The sequence below is a fragment of the Manis javanica genome, chromosome 8 (genome assembly GCF_040802235.1).
Source record: "Manis javanica isolate MJ-LG chromosome 8, MJ_LKY, whole genome shotgun sequence".
NCBI classification, from domain to species: domain Eukaryota; kingdom Metazoa; phylum Chordata; class Mammalia; order Pholidota; family Manidae; genus Manis; species Manis javanica.
Window position 1 is genome coordinate 114690470 of NC_133163.1, and position 24994 is coordinate 114715463.

At 36.4% G+C, this 24994-nt stretch overlaps 1 protein-coding gene and 1 non-coding gene across 12 annotated transcripts in view; one reads left to right on the forward strand and one right to left on the reverse strand.

The window, feature by feature from the left end:
• The window catches only part of DENND4A (DENN domain containing 4A), a 142732-nt gene extending 118030 nt beyond the window's left edge, over positions 1-24702 (reverse strand). For 10 of the 11 annotated variants that reach the window (XM_073212031.1, XM_073212030.1, XM_037010015.2 and 7 more), the window contains exon 1: positions 24408-24702. The gene's annotated coding sequence lies outside the window, so the exon portion shown is untranslated. The remainder of the gene's footprint in view (positions 1-24407) is intronic. The other variant, XM_073212032.1, reaches the window with a different exon arrangement.
• LOC140843313 (U2 spliceosomal RNA) lies at positions 2258-2448 on the forward strand. The gene has a single exon (XR_012120934.1). It is a non-coding gene; the product is annotated as a U2 spliceosomal RNA (small nuclear RNA).
• Positions 24703-24994: the final 292 nt, after the last annotated feature.

Consider the following 24994-nt stretch of genomic DNA (forward strand, 5'->3'; position numbering starts at 1 on the left):
ATTGTGGTTTTGATTTGCATTTCCCTGATGATTAGGGATGTGGAGCATCTTTTCATGTGCCTATGGGCCATTTGTATTTCTTCTTTGGAAAAATGTCTGTTCAGGTCCTCTCCCAATTTCTTAATTGGGTTATTTGTTATTTTGAGTGTTGAGGTATATGAGTACTTTATATATTTTGTATGTTAACCCCTTGTTAGATGAGTTGTTTATGAATATATTCTCTCATACTGCAGGGTACCTTTTTGTTCTACTGATGGCATCCTTTGCTATACAGAGCTTTTTAGATTGATGTAGTCCCACTAGTTCATTTTTTATTTTGTTTCCCTTGTCTGAGGAGATGTGTCCAGGAAAAAGTTGTTCATGCTTATACTCAAGAGATTTTTACCAAGTTTTCTTCTAAGAGTTTTACGGTTTCATGACTTACATTCAAGTCTTTGCTCCATTTCGAGTCTACTTTTGTGTATGGAGTTAGACAATAATGCAGTTTCACTCCCTTACATGTAGGTGTCCAGTTTTCCCAACACCAGTTGTTGAAGTGGCTGCCTTTTCCCCACTTTACATTCATGGCTCCTTTATCATATATTAACTGACCACACATGCATAGATTTATATCTGGGCTCTCTAGTCTGTTCCATTGGTCTATGGGTCTGTTCTTGTGCCAGTACCTTATTGTTTTGATTACCGTGGCTCTGTAGTAGAGCTTGAAGCCAGGGAGAGTAATGCCCCCAGCATTTTTCTTCTTTGTCAGGGTTGCTTTGGCTATTTGGGGTCTTTTGTGGTTCCGTATAAATTTTAGGATTGTTTGCTCTAGTTCATTGAAGAAGGCTGTTGGTATTTTGATAGGATTGCACTGAATCTGTAAATTGGGCAGGATGGTCATTTTGACTATATTAATTCTTCCTATCCATGAGCATGGGAGAGATTTCCATTTATTTGTCTTCGTTAATTTCTCTCATGAGTGTCTTATAGTTTTCAGAGTAAAGGTCTTTTACCTCCTTGAATAGGTTTATTTTGAGGTATTTTAATATATTTTTTATGCCATTGTACATGGAATTGTTTTCCTGATTTCTCTTTCTGCTATAAGTGCGTATTAATAACCAATACCTCTTGCTTCTACAGACTATAAAAAATTCAAGGGCAGGACACTTGTCTTTCTTTTATTCCCTCACATAAATTGTATAGTTTTAAACATATGGTAGCTGTGTAAATGTTTACTAAATGAATGAGGCCAACACAGTAGGAAAAAAATGGGAAAGTTAAAACACCACAGAATCATAGCATTTTAGAGCTAGGAGGGTCCTTGGAGATTTAATCTCATTCTTCTTTTTATAATTGAAGAAATTGAGGCATGAAAGATTAAACAGCTTGCCTAGACCAAATACATCAATTTATGACTCAGTTCTCATGGATTTTAATTTGGAGTTCTACTATACCATACTTAGTTCAAGATGGAAGAGAAGAAAGCAATTCCCTGGGAAGACCTGTGTGTTAATTAGTGAAGTAGACTTTGATGGACAAAAAAAAGTTAATAGGTAAGTGGGAGAAGTTAAATTGGTTGAAGAGAGTGGGGAAATTAGCAGGTAGGAAAAAGAACAGATAACCAAAAACAACAGAAAAGTAAAATAGAAATGGAAATAAATTGAATAAAGAGATATTGGAAGAAAAGGAATAAAAGAGATGCGAGGGGATGTATAAAAAGAATAAAAGTGAAGAACAGTACAGAAGGGAAGGAGAAAAGGGAATAATAAAGGATGGGGAAATGGTATCCTGAGAATTTTTAAAGACATTTATATTCTTTTAAAATGAAGAGACCATGAGATTTACCAGCCCTATAGTGAAATCAGATTCCCTATAAACTAACAGTAAAAAAAAAAATAAACTACCAATCTTGTACTGAAAATCTACTCATATTTAGTACTGTATATTAAATGCACTCTAAACCAGTCTAGAGGGAACAGAAAGTCTGGTTTTTCAATTTTTTCTCTTGCACCATCTTTTTTTTACTTAACTTCCCACATGCATACTACTCCCACATCACAAAGTTCTTACTTCCTCTTTGAATTATCATAGGCATTTTTTAGCTAGTATATAGAATGAATTGTTGCCTCCATTGGAATCTTCCCAAAAGTTCTCCCAAGCACATGATATCTGGTTGTTCTTCTCTATTTCACAGCCATACGCATGCTATTCAAAACAGTACTCACTTAATTTACATGAGATAAATAAAATTTAGCTATCTAAATATATAATAAAAAGAATCGCTTCTCGGCCTTTTGGCTAAGATCAAGTGTAGTATCTGTTCTTATCAGTTTAATATCTGATGCGTCCTCTATCCGAGGACAATATATTAAATGGATTTTTGGAGTAGGGAGATGGAATAGGAGCTTGCTCCGTCCACTCCACGCATCGACCTGGTATTGCAGTACTTCCGGGAACGGTGCACCAAAAAAAAAAAAAAAAAAAGAAGATACACTGATTAAAAATTATCACCTTTCTTGAAAAGTAGATATATAAGTTTATAGTTCTGTCATTTGATTGTTTGATTAATGTTGAACATTTCAATTTCTTAATTATTTCACCTATTTAAATATACTTTAAGCCTTTTAAAAAATCCCTTTTCATGGGGAACCCTCCTACACTTCTGGTGGGAATGTAAATTAGTTCAACCATTGTGGAAAGCAGTATGGAGGTCCCTCAAAAAACTAAAAAGAGAAATACCATTTGACCCAGGAATTCCACTCCTAGGAATTTACCCTAAGAATGCAGCAGCCCAGTTTGAAAAAGACAGATGCACCCCTATGTTTATCACAGCACTATTTACAATAGCCAAGAAATGGAAGCAACCTAAGTGTCCATCAGTAGATGAATGGATAAAGAAGATGTGGTACATATACACAATGGAATATTATTCAGCCATAAGAAGAAAACAAATCCTACCATTTGCAACAACATGGATGGAGCCAGAGGGTATTATGCTCAGTGAAATAAGCCAGGCAGTGAAAGACAAATACCAAATAATTTCACTCATATGTGGAGTATAAGAACAAAGAAAAACTGAAGGAACAAAACAGCAGTGGAATCGCCGAACCCAAGAATGGACTAACAGTTACCAAAGGGAACGGGACTGGGGAGAATGGGAGGGAAGGGAGGGATAAGGGCAGGGAAAAAGAAAGGGGGTATTATGATTAGCATGTATAATGTGGGGGGGGTGCATGGGGAGGGCTGTGAAACAGAGAAGACAAGTAGTGATTCTACAACATCTTACTACACTGATAGGCAGTGACTGTAATGGGGTTTGTGGTGGGGACTTGGTGAAGGGGAGACCCTAGTAAACATGTTCTTTATGTAATTATAGATTAATGATAACAACAACAACAAAATCCCTTTCCACTTTCTCTACAAACTAACAAATAACACATTTATTTATTAATAAGCACCTAAAAAGGACTTTGAGAATTAACTAATACTGGATACAACTTTGAGAATTCTGTTATTCTTCTGTAAAAAAGATTGATGCAATTTTTTAATTTAGAAAACTTACTAGAAGATCAACAACTATAAATAAATAGTTCATATACAAGGAAATCTATAACACTTGGAAGGACTATTAGCCTTGCAAATAATAAAAGACATTAAACTTTGAGGTACTATATCATATACAGTAAACTAACAAATATGAATAAAAAACACTAAACCCAATGCTGGCAGTGCTATAAGGGAAGCAAGCACACTTAAAAATTATTAATGGCACTATGAATTAGAATAATTTTTCTAAAAAGTAACCCAGCAATTACTTTTAACTAATTGTACTCTTACCAGCTAATTCTATTTTGGTGAAATCTCAAGAAAACATAATTTTAAAAAACCAAATTGTTGGTCTAGATTATTTACAACTGTATCTCTTTAATGATTCACAGAATTTTAGAATAGAAAATGATCTTAAAAATCTTCTGATTAAATCTCATCACCTTGTGGATAAGAAAATTAAAGTGTTGAAAGGCAAATTTGACTTGCCCAAAGTAGCATGGTTCAGCAGTTGTAGTGCAAGTCCAGATACACCTTATCCCAGATCTCCTGCTACTATACCATGCACACTACTCCACAGATGCCTGAAAAATGACCCAGGATTGACAAGAATAAGTAGATAAGCTTAGTGAGGCTAGATGACCCATTGCTCTTTCTAAACATTCTTATGGCCAGAACTAAACCTAAATCAAAGTATATCTCCTATTCTTTAAACTCCCTTAACCTACTTTGAGCAATCAAACCGACCTCCAGGATCTTCCCTTTTTATTCCCAAGAAAATGTATTCATCCCACTAACTGCTGTTAACTTTCAAATTTATATCACCAACCATGACTCTCCACTGAGACCCAAAATGCCTACTTGATAGCTCTACCTATATACCTAATAGCCAAAACAGAACTATTTCTTTGGCAAAACTCCATTAGACCTAAACCCATTTGTTTGCCACATATACACATATTTATACTCCAAAAATTCACCAGGAAGGGCATAAATTTGAGGCTGGGATTTTGCCTGCATATAGCATTAGTCAATGTAGTTGATATTTTCATGAGATCCAGGAAAGAAAAAGTAAACACTGCAGGAGTACAAGGGAGGATGAAAAGAGAAAGAAGGCCAACAACAGAACAACCTATCTCAGAGGAAACAGACCCTATGGTCCAGAAAAAAAAAACAGTTCTTACATAAGCATGACAAATATCCTAGGAAACTGAAGTATTAGGAAAATAATGAAGATAGGAGATAATGATGTTAGGAAAATAATGAAGAACAAACTGGAGATATTGGGCACTAAAAATATAATAACTGAAATTTTAGAAGTCAGATAGGCTAAACAATAAAATGAATATAATCAAAAATAAAAATCAGTGAGTAGATTATCATAATGAGACATGAAGGAGGCATAAAGAAATGGAAAAACACGTATTATAAAAGTGTAAAACTATGGAGACTTAAGAGAATGAAAAGACAACCCATGGACTGGGAGGAAACATTTATAAAAGACATATCTGACAGAGAACTATTACCCAAAATATATAAAGAACATCTGAAATCCAACAATAAGAAAATGAACCACGTGATTAAAAATGGGCAAAAGACCTGAACAAACACCTTACCAAAGAAGATACACAGATGGCATGTAAACATTAAAAGATGCTCTATATTGCATGTCATTAGAAAAATGCAAAGTAAAATAACAATGAGATACCACTACCTCCCTATCAGAGGGGTGGAAATCCAGGACAGTGACAACACCACATCATGGCAACGATGTGGAAATCATTCATTGCAGGTGGGAATGCAAGATGATACATACACTCACTTTGGAAGCAATTTGACAGTTTCTTGGTATTTACCCAAGTGAATTGAAAACATGTTCACACAAAAACTTGTACATGGATGTTTACAGCAGCTTTATTCATAACTGCCACAACTTGGAAGGAACTAAACTGTCCTTCAGTAAGTGAATGGATAATTAAACTGTGGTATATCCAAACACTGGAATATTATTCAAGCTATAAAAAGAAATGAGCTATCAAGCATGAAAAGACATGGAAGAACCTTACATGCATATAACTAAGTGAAAGAAACCAATCTGAAAAGGCTACATGCTGTAAGATTCCAACTAAGGACATACTGGAAAAGACAAAACTATGGAGACAGTAAAAAGGTCAGGGGCTGCCAGTGGTTAAGGGAAAAAGGATAAAAAGTCTGAGCACAGAGGATTTTTAGGACAATGAAACCATTCTGTAGGATTCTATAATGGTGGATATATGTCATTACACATTTGTCAGAATATACAAGAGAAAGAGTGAACCCCATTGTATACTATGGACTTTGGGTGATAATAATGTGTCACTATAGGTTCACAGATTGTAAGAAATATACCACTCAGGTGTGAGATGTTCATTGTAGGGGAAGCTGTGTCTGTGTGGAGGCAGGAGCATAAGGTTAACTCTCTGTATTTTCTGTTCAAATTTTCTGTGAATCTAAAACTGCTTTAAAAATAAAGTATATTAAAAAGGAAAAAAGAAATAAAAGAATTAGGTCTGAATTTAACCCAAAATTATTTAGTTAACATTTAAATAATAGGACTCTCAGGAGGTGAGAAAAAAACAAGTGGAGATGAGGAAATATTTGAGAAACAAGGACCCATAATTTTCAACAATTAAAGATATAAGATGTCAATTTGGTATAATAGATAAGAAAAAAATACCTAGGTACTTTATATATATAGAAATCTTAAGAGTATCTCAAAGTGAAAATTCTAAAAATTCCTAGAAAGAAAAAGTAGTTCACATAACAACAACAATAAAAATTTAACTCCATACTTCTAATCAGTAATATTAGAGTAAGAAGATGATGGAGTAATATTTTTTAAATGTTGAAAGGAAATTTTACACTTAGCTAAATTATCACTTAAATATAAGGATGAAATAAAGATGTTCTTAGGAATGTAAGTACTCAGATGGTTTACCAAGAAAAGAGCTTTTAAAAAAATCAAACTGTTGGTCTAAAGATTATTTAAACTGCATAACCTTAAAGAAACAACAGAATTTTAGAGTGAAACACTGTGAGAGAAAATGTTATAATAAGAAGATAAATAAATCTAGGGGACTCTATAAGATACGGCAAGAAAGAGTAAGTAAATAACTTGCAGGTTCACTATTGCTAAATAAACAGTGGGAATCAGGGGAGGAAAGGAAGAAGGAAGAAAAAAAGGAAAATACACCCATAACAATCCTGAACATCAAAAAGCTAGAGAAACCTAACATAGCAGAGGCAGAGATGGGGGAAGAACAGAGGACTGTGAGAGCCTACTAAGATACATGTCTTGTTCAGGGGGAAGATATGGAAAATCAATAAGCTTAAAAAATTGACAAACATATAAATATGAATCTGACTAAGAAAAGGATAACCACCAGAACAGAAATAGAATACATTACCTTCAAACTGGTAACAGAAATTTTACTTATCCTTAGAAAATGGGAAATAAGAAAGAAGAAAGGAAAAGAAACAAAGGTAAATAGAAAAAATAAGATGGCAGGAACAAATGCTAATATAATAGTAATAGATAGTTAGCACACTAAAAAACTCTTAGAAAGCACTCTTGGAGGTAACATGTTGGCCTTATTGATCCTTGAACAAACCAGGCACGCTATAGGCTCCAGGCCTTTTATATACTTGCTGCTCTTTCTGCCTGGAATAGCCTTATCCATTGCCAGTGAGGCAGCTGCAACTTCAGGTCCTTCCTTCTAGAGAGTCACCTCCTCAGTGAGGCTCCCCATGACCACCCCATTTATGATTTCAACAGCTTCCCACACCCAACACTTCCTCTTCTCTCTCCTTGTTTTAGTTTTCTTACCTTATTGCTTCTCACTAACATACTGCATATTATACCTATTCATTTTATTTATTATCTCTCTTTCCACAAGATTCTAAGCTCATTAGGGGTAGGAATTTTTCTGTTTTAGCCACTGCTATATAACCAGCATCTAGAACAGTGCCTGGAGAATAGTATGTGGGCAATATTTGTCAAATGGATGAATAGACAAATTGAGGTGTCCATAAGTAAAGGAACAATTTTTAAATGTGGCAGATATCATGACTGAATAGGAGCAATGAAATAGATGTAAACACAGCAGCATAATGTTTAACATTTAGTGTTGAATGAAAATAGTAGGAAACACAAAGGAACCTACACAAAATATCATTTATATAAATTAAAAAACATACTCAAAACAACACTATAGTTTTCAAAGACATATTCAGGATGATATGGTAAACATTCAATTGGATACTTATGGGGGAAAGGGAATGGGAATGAAGATGTAAAAGAAAGGAGTATAAAAAAATTAAAGCAGGGCCCTGCATAGGCCAATGACAAAAGTATACCATGAAATAAGAAATACGATTAAATAAATTATCTACACCTGGGGTGCTCTTACACCCCTTCCTTACAAAGAGAGATCTTTAACCATGGGTTTCAGCAAAACTCAAATCACCGTGACCTTGAGAAGACCCATTTCAACAAGAAGGAAGGAAAGCCCAAGTGGCATGAGCGGAGGAAAGAACGCGCGGTGAGGAACGACGCATGACCTTTTGTAGTTCGGATGTGAGAGGGAGCTAGGAGGGAGGGGTAACTAGTAGAGGACATGGAATCACGAGAGGACTTTTTAACAAGGTGAATGATATTAAGGAGGGGGTAAGCCAATGGCAGTCATCTAGCAGAAAGAGAAAACGAGGATGAAGGAGGGAAAGAGGATGACTGTAAAAGCAAAAGCCTTGAGGAAAGTATGAGGGTCTTGTGATTATAGAGGCAAGGATTTGCTGCACCGTAAAAGCAAGCTTTCCATAATAATATGTTTAACAATTTTTCTAAATATGCAGGCTTTGGTGATGTGGGTTCTTAACCTTTTTTTAAGTCACAAACCCCTCGGAGAAACTTAGTGTTATGGATCTTCTCTCCTTTAAGATGCATCTAGATATTCAGATGAAACTTTATATACAACTTTAGGGAGTTTGCTGAGCCATACTTCTCAAGCTAATCCATATACAAGTCTGTTTTTTGGTTTTGGTTTGTTTTTGTTTTTGCTTTTTACTTTTTAATTAAAGTATAATATACAGAGAAGTGTACAACTCCAGGATTTTCACCACCCGTTTTATTTTAATTTATACATATATATATATTTTTTATTATGGTGTCATTAATATACAATCACATGAGCAACACTGTGGTTACTAGATTCCCCCCATTATCAAGTCCCCCCCACAAACCCCATTACAATCACTGTCTATCAGCTTAGTAAGATGCTATAGAATCACTACTTGTCTTCTCTGTGCTATACTGCCTTCCCTGTGCCCCCCACCCCTACATTATGTGTGCTAATCATAATGCCCCTTAATCCCCTTATCCCTCGCTTCCCACCCATCCTTCCCAGTCCCTTTCCCTTTGGTAACTGTTAGTCCATTCTTGGGTTCTGTGAGTCTGCTGCTGTTTTGTTCCTTCAGATTTTGCTTTGTTGTTATACTCCACATACGAGTGAAATCATTTGGTACTTGTCTTTCTCCACCTGGCTTATTTCACTGCATGCCACCCTTTTTTAAAGCCTCCCAGGTCAAGAAATAGAAAATTACCAGTAATAGGAAGCTCCCAATCTTCCTCTAAATTTCCCCAAAAGAACCACTATCCTGACTTCTAACACTTGATTAGTTTTGTCTGTTTTAGAATTTTATATAAGTGGAACATTCAAGGATTCATACAGCATGTATTCTTTTGGCCTAGCTTTTTCACTCTAATGTTTTTGAGATTCAATCACACTTATATGCATGGCAACAGTTCATTTTTATTTCTGCATAGTTTTTCATTTTGAGAATATGTAATAATTTTATTTATCTATTGTTAATTGACATTTGGCTTGTTTACAATATTAGGCTATTATAACTAATTACAAAGTCATGTATAAATTATTGTACATCTCTCTTTTGATGCAAAAGTGCATGCACTCAAAAAAAATGCCTATAGATAAAATTACTAGGATAGAGACAATATGTATATTCAACTTTGGTACATAATGCTAAATAGTGTTCCAAAATGGTTATAAGACCTTATATTTGATGGATAAGATGGCTCAGAAATAAGTTTTTCTTCATAAGCAGACACCTTCCTCTGAATGAGCTAAAATATTGTTTGTTGTTTTGTTTTGATTAAGTCATTGCTGAATACAGCTATATGAAGACTATAAAAATGGCAGTTAAGTACTCTGGAATCAGTGCAGCTGAGTTCAAATCCTGGCTCCATCCAGTGTTAGATTATCAGATAAGCAAATAAATGTGTGCTTAGGGTACTGCAGGAAAAGGGGTACTAAAAAAAGTTTAAATTTAAAATAATTTATTTAAATAATTCCACAATGTGGCATCATTTTTAAAAAATCAGAACTTTGCTGATTTTGCTTATCTTTTGCTTTATTTTATGGTTTGGAATTGATTTTGTTTTATATTACATAAGTGGTACCATAATCACATCAATGCTTAATGATATAAAGGTTTCACAAGAAATTATGACTGATTTTCTCCTTCTTCTAATAAATATTTACCTAATGTTTATTGAAAAGGAAGGACATGTGTCAGTTTACTTTTGACTGTACATCATCTGAACTCCCTCCCTATGCTTAGAGAATCTGCCACCATATTGGGAGGAAGCTGGTCTGCAGAGTCAACCATGAAAGCCAAAAAGGCCAGATACTTGCTTCCCTGTTTAGGGACCAAGCACACAGATTAGTTACTAAGATGCTTTCATAGAGAATTTAAATCTAGACCTAAAGTTGCAAAGACAGTTCAAAATTCATTCTACAGGCAGTGACATATAGCACCCGGTAGCAGTGTTCTAGCAATGGCATCCAGCATCCTGTGGAGGAGTTAATGGTGTCTCAAACAGGAAAAAGTTATCTCTATAGCATAACTTTGGCTTTGGTCTAGCCCTGCGGTTGGCTGGTAGGCTGGTTTTCTATTTGTTCTCCAAGCCTGGTACTCCAGACTTCCAGTCATTTCTGTAAGCTAACTAATATCCTTCCAATAAATTCTTTCTTTTGCTTCAGCTAACTAGAGTTGGTTTCTGTTGTTTGCAAACAGGAATAGTAATCCTACCGTGCATCAGGGTCTGCATTAGACACTGGGAACACAAAGACAAATAAGATAATGGCTCTGCCTCATAGAAGTTTAATAGAGAAAATAGACAAATAAGAAATTATAATAAGTCTATAATAGGAGTAATCACAATGTTCACGAAGAACACGCTGTTTTGGGTTAAGGAGTCAGAAAAAAAGAAGTATCATTTCAATCTTGAAATATGAGTGGGGCAAGAGAGGAGAGATGGAAGGGCATTCCAAACAGAAGGAGCAACAAGTAAAAGGCCTGTCTTTTCTTTTCTCTGCTCATCATCTCCTTCCAACAGTATCAAAAGCATTTTTTGAAGGACAAAAGAGACAAAAGGCAGACTGATAGGTCTATGGAAGGGGATAAGAAACACAGTCAAAATTTGTGACCTGGGTGACAACAGTGGTATTTCTGAGCTTGCTATATAAAAAAGGACGTCATGCTGGAGACACACAGGCACCATCACCATGACTACTGCTGCCACCAAACTGAGCACAACTACCTTCCTTTTCTCTCTCCTTCCCACAACCTCAGCCACTTCTCAGTCAACTTGGAGCTCTGGGTTTTGGGGTTTTTTTTTCATTTGGTTGGTTGGTTATTTGTGATGGGGGCGGTATAGGAATCATGAATGAGTGGATAAAGGAATTGAAAAGAGAAGTAAAGGTGTTAATCAACTGATTAGAGTAGTGAAGCACAAAGCATTCTGCCAGCTGCTTACACTGGTTTTGCTTAAAAGTATCATTCTACAGCAGAAAAAAAAACTGATGTAAAATGACATTTTACTGAATAATGTGTGTGCATGTGTATGCTCCTTCCTCTAAAACTATAAAATTTCAGTATTGACATAGAATGTTTTTAGAGATTTATCTTTTAAAATTACATTAGGCTTCTATTATGTACTATTTTCATTGTTCACTTTTATAAAAACTGTGATCTTCCTAAGTTTTATAGCTCTGGCATCTTCAGTCATCCACTGTATGGAGGCTTATGCTTGAACAGGAAAACATCACCATAAAAGAAAACTAACAAACCAACCAACTGACCAGCCAATTTTAGAAAAATTTGATAAAGGAGGCTGAAAGCAAATGATCAGTAACATATCATTCTCAAAGGTGACATCAATGTCAAAGAACAAAATGAATATGCTAAAACCTACAATCCTCCTTTGAAAAAGTATTCACTATCATGTGAAAGACAGATATGAAATAAGTTTTCACTTCAGTTTCATTAAGTTGAATGGTGTTAAAATTCACTTCAGTCATGTGGTACATATACACAATGGAATATTATTCAGCCATTAAAAGGAAATAAATCCTACCATTTGCAACAACATAGATGGAGCTAGAGGGTATTATGCTCAGTAAAATAAGCCAGGCACAGAGAGACAAGTACCAAATGACTTCACTTACTTGTGGAATATAAAAACAAAGAAAACTGAAGGAACAAAATAGCAGCAGATTCACAGACTTCAAGAAGGGACTAGTGGTTACCAAAGAGGAGGGGTTGGGGAGGGTGTTAGGGATGGAGAAGGGGATTAAGGGGCACTGTAATTCATAATCACAACATAGGTAGGTCACACGGAAGGCAGTACAGCACAGAGAAGACAAGTAATGTCTCTACAGCATTTTACTACGCTGACAGACTAGTGACTGCAATGGGGGTGGTCAGGACTTGATAATATGGGTGAATGTGGAAACCACGATGTTGTTCATGTGAAACCTTCCTAAGATTGTATATCAATGATACTTTAAAAAAAAAATTCACTTCAGTCATACCGAACTCCAATTCTTTCTGCCAAAATCCCCATTAAAATGGCCAGCTCTTGCACCGTATTTAAGATCTGCTCTTTGAAGCCTTCCCTAACCTCTTTCCCCAGGAAAGATTGTCATTCTCTCTTCTTATGCTTCAAGAACATCCTGCACATATTTCTATGATTATCACATTAATATTGTAGTCATATCTTTGAACATCTACTCTTCACAACTAGACTAAGAATTCTTTGAAAGTAGGCAATATAAATATCTGTTTTAGTACAGTCCCTAGCAGAGAACAGGCCGACAGTAAATAATTGTTGAATAGAGAATGATATGATGTATTAATAAGGACAGTAATATAAGGTTACTTGTGTTCATGAAACAGCATGACTCAAGCTTTAAATTCAGTATGCAGAAGCTAAAAAAATCAGCTCCATTGGTTTTTATTTGAAAAGGGGAGCTATTTCTACAACTTTCATAATAATCACCTATGGATTAGGGATTAAATAATTTAAGTTCTTTACTACTGTATAAATCCAACAAGTGGTCTTTTTTTTTTCCAAAAAAGTCTTAATTTTATTTCACATTATTTAGTATTCCTTTGTAATCACTACCTAAGGATATCTATTTAGTTTGCATACCCTCTTCTCTGAGAGTTGTATGCCCTGCATTCACTCCCCTACCACAGAAATGGGGCCTGACATGTTCTATGAAACCTTAGTTTCATCTGCCATGGCTGACTGGACCAGACGTAGACACTTGCCTCAAACTATATTTTCTCCCAGGGGCTTAGAATGGGATTACAGAATCATGGTGAATATATGAATTGAAGAATCAGAGGACTTGTTCAGCCATGCACAGTGGTAAAACACAAAATGCAGAAAGAAAAATGAAGTGAACAAGTAAGGAGAAGCAGGGAGATCATGCTGTCCAAGGGTGGTGAGAAAAGAGCTGCCTGAGTTACTGATGAGTTTTCAGCTCCGGATTCCCATCCCCCTCATGAAGCTTGGGTGTACTTCTGCTTTTAGGTACTGTGAAATGCCCAATACTCTTGCCATTAACATTAATCCCTTTTTTGAGTAATTTAGTTTGAATTTGGTTTTTATTACTTATAAACCAAAGAAATTTGATTTTGAAAGCCTCAGAAAAAGAAAAGATCCAGTAGGAATATCAAAATGTCAGTTAATCACAGGAGCTTTATTAAGCCTTGTTAATAAATGGCTGTACCGTTGGTACCTTCAGGCATTCCTCAGCCTAAGAAAATGAAAAATATTCACCAACCATAACAGGTTCAAACAACATCCTATAAATCTAAGTTCAGCATAGTTGTGAGTCAGTATGAATAAAATTCTATTTTTAAAGTTCAGGAGAAATGAGAGATTAAGGAAAAAGGAATATTTCAGAGCTTATTAGAACAAATTATTTTTTTAAAGAAAAATAATACCACTTACTACAATTTTGACCAAAAAGGGGCTGAGGATATGTCTTTTCTGGTAGTAACAGGCAGTCCTACCTAACAAACCCTATCTAACTGTATCATTATACAGTTTTCCCCATACATCTATACCCATATCTTTTAAAAGCATGCCACTTCAGAGTCCTCAGTGGCAAAAGACAGTGACCTTTAAAATAAAGAAACATTTCTCAACTGCACAGTCATTATATGACATTAGCTTCTAAAACATGACTGATATATTTGGTTTTCCATTTTTCTTTGACATTAGTTTGTTAGTAAAAAGTTTCCTTTGGTAACTCTGACTTTAAAATAGAAAACAACTAGTTTCTTTAGTAACAATTCTAAAACAGATAGTGAAAAACAATGAATATCAGTAACTTGTACTGTTCCGAGGTTCAAAATGACACAAACTTACATTTGAAGAAAAACTGACTACTTTCACATAATCAAAATTTAATAAGACTGGGAAAATCTACAAGTGTAACACAAAATTCAGAGATAAAAACAAAGAAAACAAAACAAACGGTACTTCTATCAAATTCTTCAAGATTATATACACCCAGTTCTTGTATTTTAAAAAAAGTGAGACACATTTAAATTTAGGGGAAAAGTTTACAAAACATTGAACAATGATTGCCATAAAAATATTTTAAGTAAACAGGTCTCACCTGTTTACAATGGAAGAAGGCAGAAGCATCCATAATTCTTAATGATATATACTGCCTCTATAGTGTTTACTAAAATTAAATTTGATTATGTGTCCAATATTCTGAGAATTTATTTTAAAACAAACAGTGAAGGGATACTGTGTTAATTTGGCTCAGAAGTAGTTGGGCAGTTTTCCACATTCCCTATTCTGCTCCCCTGTCCAATCTTTCCCTACAACATGCTTCAGTTTATTTTCCCAATTAATAAAAAGCACAGTTTTAGCAGATTTACCATGCTCACGCCTTAATCCATAACAGGAAATGCTACAGTATAGGCTATGTGAAGATTAAGAGTAAATAAAGGGCATTCCTGGAGTTTAAACAGTGCTATTAATAAGAAAGTATGCTGAAATTTAAATAACTAATTAAGTACAACGATTAAGAAATACTAATTATCATTAATGCCAATTTCAAATTTGTGATAGAACACCAAATATTGATGCTACTACAGAAAAAGACTAATGGTCAACTTGCCATAACATTCTCACCTCCAAAGCTAGGAACTGTCTTTCGTTTTAAAAGCTAAGATTAGTTGATTTGTTCCTTCATTTGCTAATTCTAGGTTCGTGGGGGGGGCGGCTCACAGACACATAAAACATTATAAGGGCAACAACAGCTGTAATAGGTTATTTACTGAACATTTACTAAGTGCCAGGCACTACTCTAAGTGCTTTATTTACTTCAACAAATTTAAGCCTCCTAATAAATCTTATGAAGACATCATTACCCCCATTCTACAGAGCAAGAAACTGAAGAACCAGAGGGATAAAACAGTCAAATAGCAAAGCCAGGTTTCAATCCCAGACAGTGTGGATCCAGAACCAGCTTCTTAATACCGCCTCTCCAATACTACAGTAATTCTCTCAACAAATTCTTACTGAGTATCTTCTCCGTGCCAGGTACTGTTCTAGGTGTTTGAAATATAACACAGTTACTAAAAGATTATTTCAGGAGGGAACTGATAATCCAGACAAGAGTATAGGTCTGAGAAGCTTTCTGGAGGAAGTAATACCTTGGCCAAGTCTTAAAAGATGCAAAGGAATTAGATAAGCAAAAAGAAAAGGAAAGGAGAAAATGAAGTCATTTCAGCAGAAGAACTACATAAGCAATGGTCAACAATTCAGAAAAAGAATATGCTCTCAGAGAATCTTAAAAAGTAGTTCTGTATGGCTAGAATGGAAAATGGAAAGCAGAAATTATGAGTTAAGATTAGAGAAACAGAGGCCAAATCATAGTTGGTCTTAATGACCTGCCAAGGAGTTCGGACTTCATCCAGTTGACAGTGGGGAGTCAATGAAGAACTTCTTGAGTTATATTTTAGACATACCAGTCTAGCAATTCCAAGAACCTGAATCTCAGGGAAATAAAACTGAAGACAGGAAATTCAGTGAAAAGGTAAGGAAGTCATTCCTAATAAGGCAGTAGTTGAAACAGGAATGCTAGGGAAGTGACTGATTAAAAAAGTATTTAGGAGGTAAACCAAGAGAATTCAGTAAATGAATGGATATGAAAAATGAGAGAAAAAGAGGAGGAATCATAAACAACTCCTAAATTCCTGAGATGATAAAGTCAGTAGTAGTCCATGATGTAAAAGGCAACAGTGTCTTTGAAAGACAATAGATCAAAGCAAAACTTTAGGTAGGTAAATAAGTTTGGACAAGTGGAGTTTGAAGTAAAGGGAAGTAAGTAGTTAGACAAGACAATCTGATGATTTGGTAAGACACTAATGCTGGAAAAACAGCTTGGGGAGTAATTAATAGATACATGGTAACTGAAACCACAGGGATAACTGTGACTTACTAGAGAAAATGTAAAGGTTTGAGACGAGCAACTTCTATGCGATAGGCAGAGAAAAGCATGCCCTGAATGGAATGATCAGTACACAAAGGAGCTCCAGGATAAACAGAAGAGGGTGCCATGGTAGAAGTCCAGGGATAGAGTTTCTTGAGAAAGTGGTCAACAGTACGGTTGCCATTGTTTACTTTAGCAAGAACAAGTTTAATAATATGAAGTAGATATTAGACTTCAGTGGGATAAAGAGTAAATGGAAGAAAAAGGTAACTTTAGCCAATACAGCTTACTCTATCCATTTTCTCATCTATAATTGAGATAATGGGTTATTTTGAGCACTACTTAACTTACTACATGGAATCTCACATACAGTTAAGTACTACAGGCCCTCATGGACTATTTCCACCCTCGTTCACTACATCTAGCCAACACTGGATGCCTTTCCATTCTCATCCCAAACTCCTTTGCATGGCAAGCCTTTGTACTTGATGTTCTCACACAAGGATCCCTCTTTCCTTAGCTCTTCACATGAGTGGCTCTTTCCCATCATCTCCTGAGATAGAACTTCTGTAAGATGTACCCTGAGGACCCTCTTTCAATCGTTCTCTCACATCACCCTATTCTACTTCCTTTATAACTTGTTTATTGTTTATTTAGAGGTAATATAGCAAAGTGATTGAGAATACAGGCTCCCTAATTAGACTGGCTGCATTCCAATTCCAACTCTGCCATTTATTGTCTATATGACCTTGGACAAGTTGCTTAATCTCTGTGTCTTATTTCCTCATCTTTAAAAGGGGAAAAATAATAAAGTATTTATCTCACAGACTTCTTGAGGGAATTAAATGAGCTAATCCATATAGAATTATTATAAGAATTCAGGTACATTCTGAACACTCAAATATTATATATATATTTACTTACTTGTAATGATCTTCAATGTTCCACTGAACTGCATTTCTGAACATGTACTACTAAAAATATATAAAGCTGTGTAACTCTTAGACCAAATCATAAAAATGTTGACTATCAACCAAATGAAGGAGTACTATTCTGACTAAACCTCAGGAAATATTACTTTCAGAGAAGGAATTTTTTTTTTTTTTGGCCACAAAAATAAGAAGAAAAAAAAAACATACAGAGTTAATTAAGCCTTCATGGCTAAGCAAGTGAAGTCTTTGATAAGATACAATTACTATGTAATTTATAAAAATTAAAATTAAAATATGAAGGATAGGGAACTGCATCCTGACCTCAGTAACTTTGGAAAACAGTGTTTTGACTGAAAACTCTAAGACTAAAGACAAAAAGAAATGTACATAAAAATTCTTTAGTTGGTAAAGTCATTTCTCAGTGGGATGGTGTATGGTGAAAGCCAGGTTTCTCACTTTTAGAGAGGGGGCTTATAGATAAGCAAGGTATAAGGCTAGAATGAAACACATGATACTGAAGCAGAGTCACAGATATCAGTATGAACTCATATTTAGTTTCATATTGATAAAGATGAATATATACAAAAACAATTGTATGTTTTTATATGTGAGTTAGTATGCATACCTGTATTTCCTAGGTTTATACACCAACAGGGCCTAGAAGTGATGATATCCCAGCAGCAGAGAGCACACTCAGTACCCAGATCTTGGTTTCTAGTTTTATTCTCTAATAAAAATAACCAGGAAGGAACAAAACAGCAGCAGAATCACAGAACCCAAGAATGGACTAACAGTCACCAAAGGGAAAGGGACTGAGGAGGATCGGTGGGAAGGGAGGGATAAGGGGTGGGGAGAAAAAAGAGGGCATTAAGATTAGCATGTATAATTGGGGGGGGCACAGGGAGGGCTGTGCAACACAGAGAAGACAAGTAGTGATTCTACAGCATCTTACTACGCTGATGGACAGTGACTGTAATGGGGTTTGTCGGGGGGACTTGGTGAAGGGGGGAGTCTAGTAAACATAATGTTCCTCATGTAACTGTAGATTAATGATACCAAAAAAGAATTAAATTAAATTAAAAATAACCAGGAATCTTTGGAGAAATGGTTAGAGCTAGGGCAGGGAACATACAAGGTGAGCCTGGAGTATCTTTGGTGCCAGTACGGAAGTGCTCAAAACACAAAACAATGGGGTACATCCTACTGGCCACAGGAGCCAACCTAGAAGTGGAATAATTTGAGCAACAAAATAAATCAAGTAGCATAGGATTATAACCCAAAGTTATAAAATAAATATCCATGAGTCCATTGACTTAAGTTAGTAACAATGTTCCAATGTTTTTGGGTCCTTGGTTGTGACAATGTAACATAGAAATGTCAAATATTAACAGTAAGGGAAACTGGGTACTAGGTATATGGTAACTCCCTGCAATTTTTTCTGTAAATGTAAGACTATTATAAAATTGTTTACTTAAAATAATAATAATAGTAATAGAGAAGTTATTACCTTATGCAGACCGATTTTAGTTCTTTAAATTATGTATAGTGGGTTGGACAAAAGTAGAAATACAGTTACTACTGTGTAAAACAATCTCAACATTGATGAATAGTTTATGATATTGTGCATGTACCTAAAGTCATTTCATATGTGTACATTTTTATTCCTTAGTTGGTAAGCACTTTAGGAGCAGAAATTCTCCTCTAAGCATCAAGCCACTCAAATTTTAGACTAAAGCAGAATTATGGTACTAATTTACTAATAAAAATTCCTCCTGGCTTTTGAAGTCCATAAAGTTTAAACAGCTTTATGTAAAATATATTTACAGTATATTACTGAAACATTTCCTCAAAATTTCAGGAGAGGAATTAATGATACATATTTCAGAAAGTTCACTAATAACAATATACCATAGTATAAAATTCATAGTAACTTGGGTCCATAATGGTCATTGTTCAAAAGATATGGAAACTGCAAAAAAAGAAATAAAAACAAGCTTCATTAACATTTCTAAATATCTTGAATATATTAAAAACAAACAATAACAATAAAAACCTCTTAGAGTCAGTAAGAAAAGGTCCAATAGGAAACGTGTAAAGGACAGGTACAGGCAAATCACTGAAGAGATAACAAAAATGTTCAGATATAAAAAAAGATGAGGGAAATAAAAATAGAAAGTGAAATGCCATTTCACAACAATCAGATTGGAAAAGACCAGAGTTTAAGAACACTAACTGCTGGTAAGGATATGGAAAAAGAGAAATTATTTGTCAATATCCTATCAATATCCCATAAACGTAAAAATGTTTATATCCTAACACCCAGCAATTTGACAGTCGGGCATATGACCTGGAGGAACTCTGGCGTATTGCCTCAGGAGATATAGGGATGTTCATGATGCAGTGTTAATAACAGATAAAAAACGAAAACAATCTAAATGCTCATCAATAAAGGAAATTATAAACTACAATATATTCATTCAACAATTCAACAGAACACCACACAGTCAAAATGAATGAATTAGATCTACAGGGCCAACAAAGATTGCAGGGGCAGTGGGTGGGGAAAGTAAAATGAAAAAATCAAGTTTCAAAATATGTGTACCATAACAAAATCATATTAACAGCTGCTTAAATTTATCAACATATTTTTTTAAGTGCCACACACAGTTTTAAGCATGTTATACAAATAAATTCATTTACTTTTTACAATACCCTTTTTGAGGTAGATACTTCTGTTATCCCTATCTGATAGATGAGGACGCAGAGGTATGGGAAGATTTTAAAACTTGCCTAATGTTACAAAACTGTTAAGCATCAGAGTCAAGATTCAAACCAAGGAAGTACAGCTCCAAAGCGTATTCAAAAGCACGAAAAGTCATGCCAACTACTGTTCATATATATAGTTTATTAAAAGGGAAACTAGAAGGATGTACATCAAATTTATCATTAATTGATTTTGGGAAGGAAGATGAGGGAGGGAGGGAGGAAGGGAGAGAGGGAAGATAATATTGGGGAGAACAAAAGGGACTTTCATTTGATCAGCAATGTTAAATACAATATAAAGTTTATACTACTCTTTTAGAATTCAGCATAACAATGTTATATTTTTTATATTAAATATATATCAGAAGCAAAAATGAAAAAATGTTAAAATTATGTACAGTGGGTATATGCATGTTCACTACTATTTTTGCAATTTTGTGTTCCTAAAACTTTTCAAAAATAAAAATATCTCTTCTATAAAACAATATTACAACAAAAGTAAAAAGACATTTAAGAAATTTCTAATCTCCCTATTTCAGCTTTTATTTAGAAATGAAAACAGCTAAACTGTGAGTTTATGCATGTATATACACTTTAAGATGCATATGGAAAATGCATTTCTACATGAATCAAGAGAGAGATACTAAAGGTATATCAGAAACAGTATTTCCTACAATACATTTTGATGACTCACTATTCTCAGTGAAAATAAAATAGAGCACTAGCAGGAAATTTCCCTGGATATCCTACCTTTTCTTCCTTGATAGTGTGTCTCTTCTCTCTGTTGCTTTCTACGTGTTTGTGCTTTTTGAAAGAAGGGAGCAAGAAATTGTCACACACTTAAAAATAACAGTAACAGCCAAAGATGAACGTATGCAGCCCTTCTGAATCTAAGATTCCGGAACATGCAATCAAGCAATGTTCCACTTATATGTCGATTGGTTGCCTGGAATTCAGGACATTTTCCCATGAAGAAAGTTAAAACTGCTAGAGGTGCCAGGCCATGGGCAGTGAAACAGGAAAAGTAGAGTACACAATATGTGCTGATGGTCCAAGAAGAAAAAAAAGGGTTCTCAACCAAAGTTTGAGGACAAAAATCATGTTTCATTGACCTTTGTATCCTCAGTGACTAGCCAAGTAACTTCATAAACATTCAAAAACTGCTACCTACTGAGTGATGAGGTAATGAGGAAAAGACTAAGTCAAGCCGTCCATCAATAGGTGGCAGTGTCAATACAGAACAGTTTGGGTGTAAGATGCAAACAGAAAAGAGGCTGGACAGTAACAACGTGCACTGATACAAGTAAAACTTTTATATGGTAAAGCTATTAATTTTTAATAGTTAATTTAATTTAGTTAATACTTTATTTAATTTTACCATTGATATGGTAAAACTAATACCAAGTTGGTGCTGGTAACTAGGAGAATGCCTTCACCTAAATTAATAGCTCTTTCCATTATTGTGTATTACATGAGCTCCATATTTTTAGTTAGTTTTGCTATTAATGAATCATGAGGTAGTTTCTCTGTTAGAGCAGTAGTTATATGGGATTTTCAGGATTTTCTCCAGTGACCCTTGAAAATATTTTAATGTCATTTTTGTGATTATTAGAGTAATATGACTCAGAAAGAGAACAAAGTATAAACACTAAAATAAAAATTGCCTGTAATTCGAGCAACCAGTATAACATCTTTTTGTATTTCCTGCCAATCATTTTGCCAGATATGTGACGTTATAAATAACAGTATATATTTCTTTATGCTCTATCTTCCTCTCATTACATTATACTTTGTCCTGTCAGTATTTTTGAAAATATGACTTTCAATAACTGCACCCACTACATGGATTGATAATCATTCATTTCACCATTATATAATCATTAATTTGATCATTATATTCCTCTATTACATGGCATTTGACTGTTAAAAGTTTTTCACTATTATACACTGTAGAAATTAATCCTTCTTTAGGTGAAAAGTTCTACACTGTTGTTTTAGAATTCAAAGTGGTAACTAATAAAGTATGGAGTGCTTGACTTCCTCCCACCCACAAATTCTACTGAACAATAATCAATAATCAAGGACATTAAATAAACAAACACAAGAACAAGAAAGGGAGAAATTTTTATCAACTTCCCTTCAGTCATTCTCTTCTTCCACATCTGGTGGGAAAGAGGAAAGTCCCACAAAGATAAGTCTCTAATAGAGAGGACAAGAATAACAAGTCAATTTTCCTGCTCGAGTCAGTTTTGTTTTCCACTTAGGATAATGAACTATCAATTCAAATAGAAATAGCACAAGATTTGTAATATATCAAACATCTTTATTTGCATTAGTGCTTAAGTCCAGGTTTTCATAGTAAGATGATTGCTTAGAAAAATTCTGCAAACAAAAATGACAGCGTAACTAATATCACTCAATAAGAAAACAATTGTTTTCTTCTACAGTTCTGTCATGATTGTCATTATTTTCTGAATGAATTAATATCATGTACTCTCTCTTCCTTTTTATAGCCTCCCAGTTACTACAAATATTATTCAAGTTGCCATATATAGGCTACGAGCTCCAGGAGCTTCAGAATCAATAACTAAGCCAGTGGTAATTCATGTGGAAAAGTTCAGAACAAATCAGCATCAGCTACTGGCTCTATTGCACAAATGGAAAATTTATACCATTTCACCAATTTTCAGAAGTGTACATTTGTGTACATAACTTTAAAACTCAGTCCAAAATGTACTCATAGTTACCCAGTATTGGGCTGATGTCAAGATCAATTAACTTTCCTAACAAGTACATTCTTATAAAACTCCACAAAGATGTAGGTCTATGTTTAATCATTCAGAAAAAGAAAATTATGTACATATATAATGATGACTATGATGATGGCGGTGACACATGCTGTTCTAGACTCCTACTGAGAGCTGCAGTTCAAAGGAAATTGTAGAAATGAAATGAAAGTTGCCCGAAATGTTTAATTCTGACCGAAACAAAAAAGTTCCCATTAAAGAAGCCAAATACAACCTTTTATTTCATTATAAGTTCAAACAGGGTTCAAATAGCTCATAAATTCTGTGTACTTAAGTTCTCAAAAGCTGAATCCCAGATCTACTCTAAACATAAACTGAATGACTTACCCAAGAATCCTTACTTATTACCTAATCCTAGATCCCCCAGAGATTACTTTTTACAATAATCTCAAACGTAATACAATAGATTAGCGTAACCTGGGCTACGCTGTTTACAGGTGTCTCCACCTCCTTTCACCCACAGGAGACAAGAGGTAGACTAGGACAAGCAGAAAACGAAACGGGACTATACACACCAAACAACAGCTTGTAATCTTCCAAAACTGCTTCTTTTACACTTGGGCTATTATTTTCATTAACGTACAATACGTTTTAAAGAATAACATATTCACTAAGTAATACAGTTTCTGCCCTCACAGGTCTCTAGCTGGCTAACACGCGTTTTCTCCTCAAATAAATACATGCCTGTTGACTGGTGCCCGTCCTGCTGTCGCAAACAAGAAATAACTGTCCTATGATACAAAAACCCTTCGCTAAGGCTCCAGGCATAACCATACGTTTGAATTGAAACCACACTGCAACAATAACAAAAATCTTCCAGCACATCTGTCATTTAAAAGCACGATAATGAAAAGCTGTTGCTGCGACCCAGTTTTAGGTCACAAGCCTTTTTTTTTTTTTATCCTCCTCCCAGAAAGCGATAAACTTCAAAGAGATGGTGGTGACCAGGAATCGTTTACTCCCACCCCCGAGAAAAAGGACGGGGAAAAAAAAAAAAACAAAACTGCCCAACTTGGGAGCTGACCCAGCTCACGCTGTCCAGGTTAGGCTAGGCAGACGCCGGGAGGAAAATTGGGCCTCTGGGGGCTCCCCCTGCAGCTTCTTTAAAATATGTAGCAGGTGGGATTCCGGGAGGCCACCTCCGTCTTACGTAACGGGCTTGTCAAAATCCCAGATCCAGGACCTCCCCTCTCACCGCCCCCGCCCCTACCCCCACCTCCAACAACAAGAGCTCCAGGCCGGCCCGGAATAGAAAATCCGGAATGAAAACACAGGCGCCCCCCACGCGTCCGAAGCAGAGGCGCGGGCGCTACTCTCAGCACCGCCGCGCCATCTCGGAGCGGACCCGGCCCGCGGAAGCCCGCCCGGCTCTGAGGAGCCCCCGGGCGGAGGTAGCGGCCATCCACGCCACCTCTCCGATCCCGGCTGGCCCCGCTCCCGCGCGTACGGCTGTCACTGATCTGCGCCGTGACAGCTCTACTTGCCACCGCTGTCCGCGTCGCCACCCCCGCACTCACCTCACCGCGGCTCCCGCGCAAGCAGCGGGTTGAGCTTGGAGAGAGGTGCCCGGTCCCCTCACAAGCAGCAGTGGGACACGAGGGGCTGAATGCCGCGGCGCTCTGAGCCCGCTTAGCTCATCCCCAGCCCGGCGCTCCGCCCTGCGCGGCACTCCCGCCCGCCCAGGCCTGCCGTCTCAGTCAGACGGGACTCCCCCTCCCCTCGCAGCCGCCGCTGCCTCCGCCTCCTTCTCTAGCTCCAGCCGCCGCGGCCGCCGCCGCTGCGACCGGCGCCATCTTGGCAGTGACGGAGGGGGCGGGGGCGGGGATCGCGGCCCACAAGTACCAACCGCGGGCCAGTCCCGCCCCGAGGGGCGGGGCAGGGCCGGGTTGAGGGTCGTGAGGTCCTAGCGCCCATCGGAGATGGGCGGAGTAGGTGGGCGGGCGGAGCTGCGCTAGCCTGTGACGCTCCCTGTAGTTGGGGAAAAACTCCGCGGTTTACCCTCGGTTGGGGAGATCCCGAGCTCAAGGCGGGAGTGGGCGAGACACACCTTCCCTTCCTTTTTCATCACCCTCAGAGTCAGAGATTCGTCTCGGGCCAATTGACC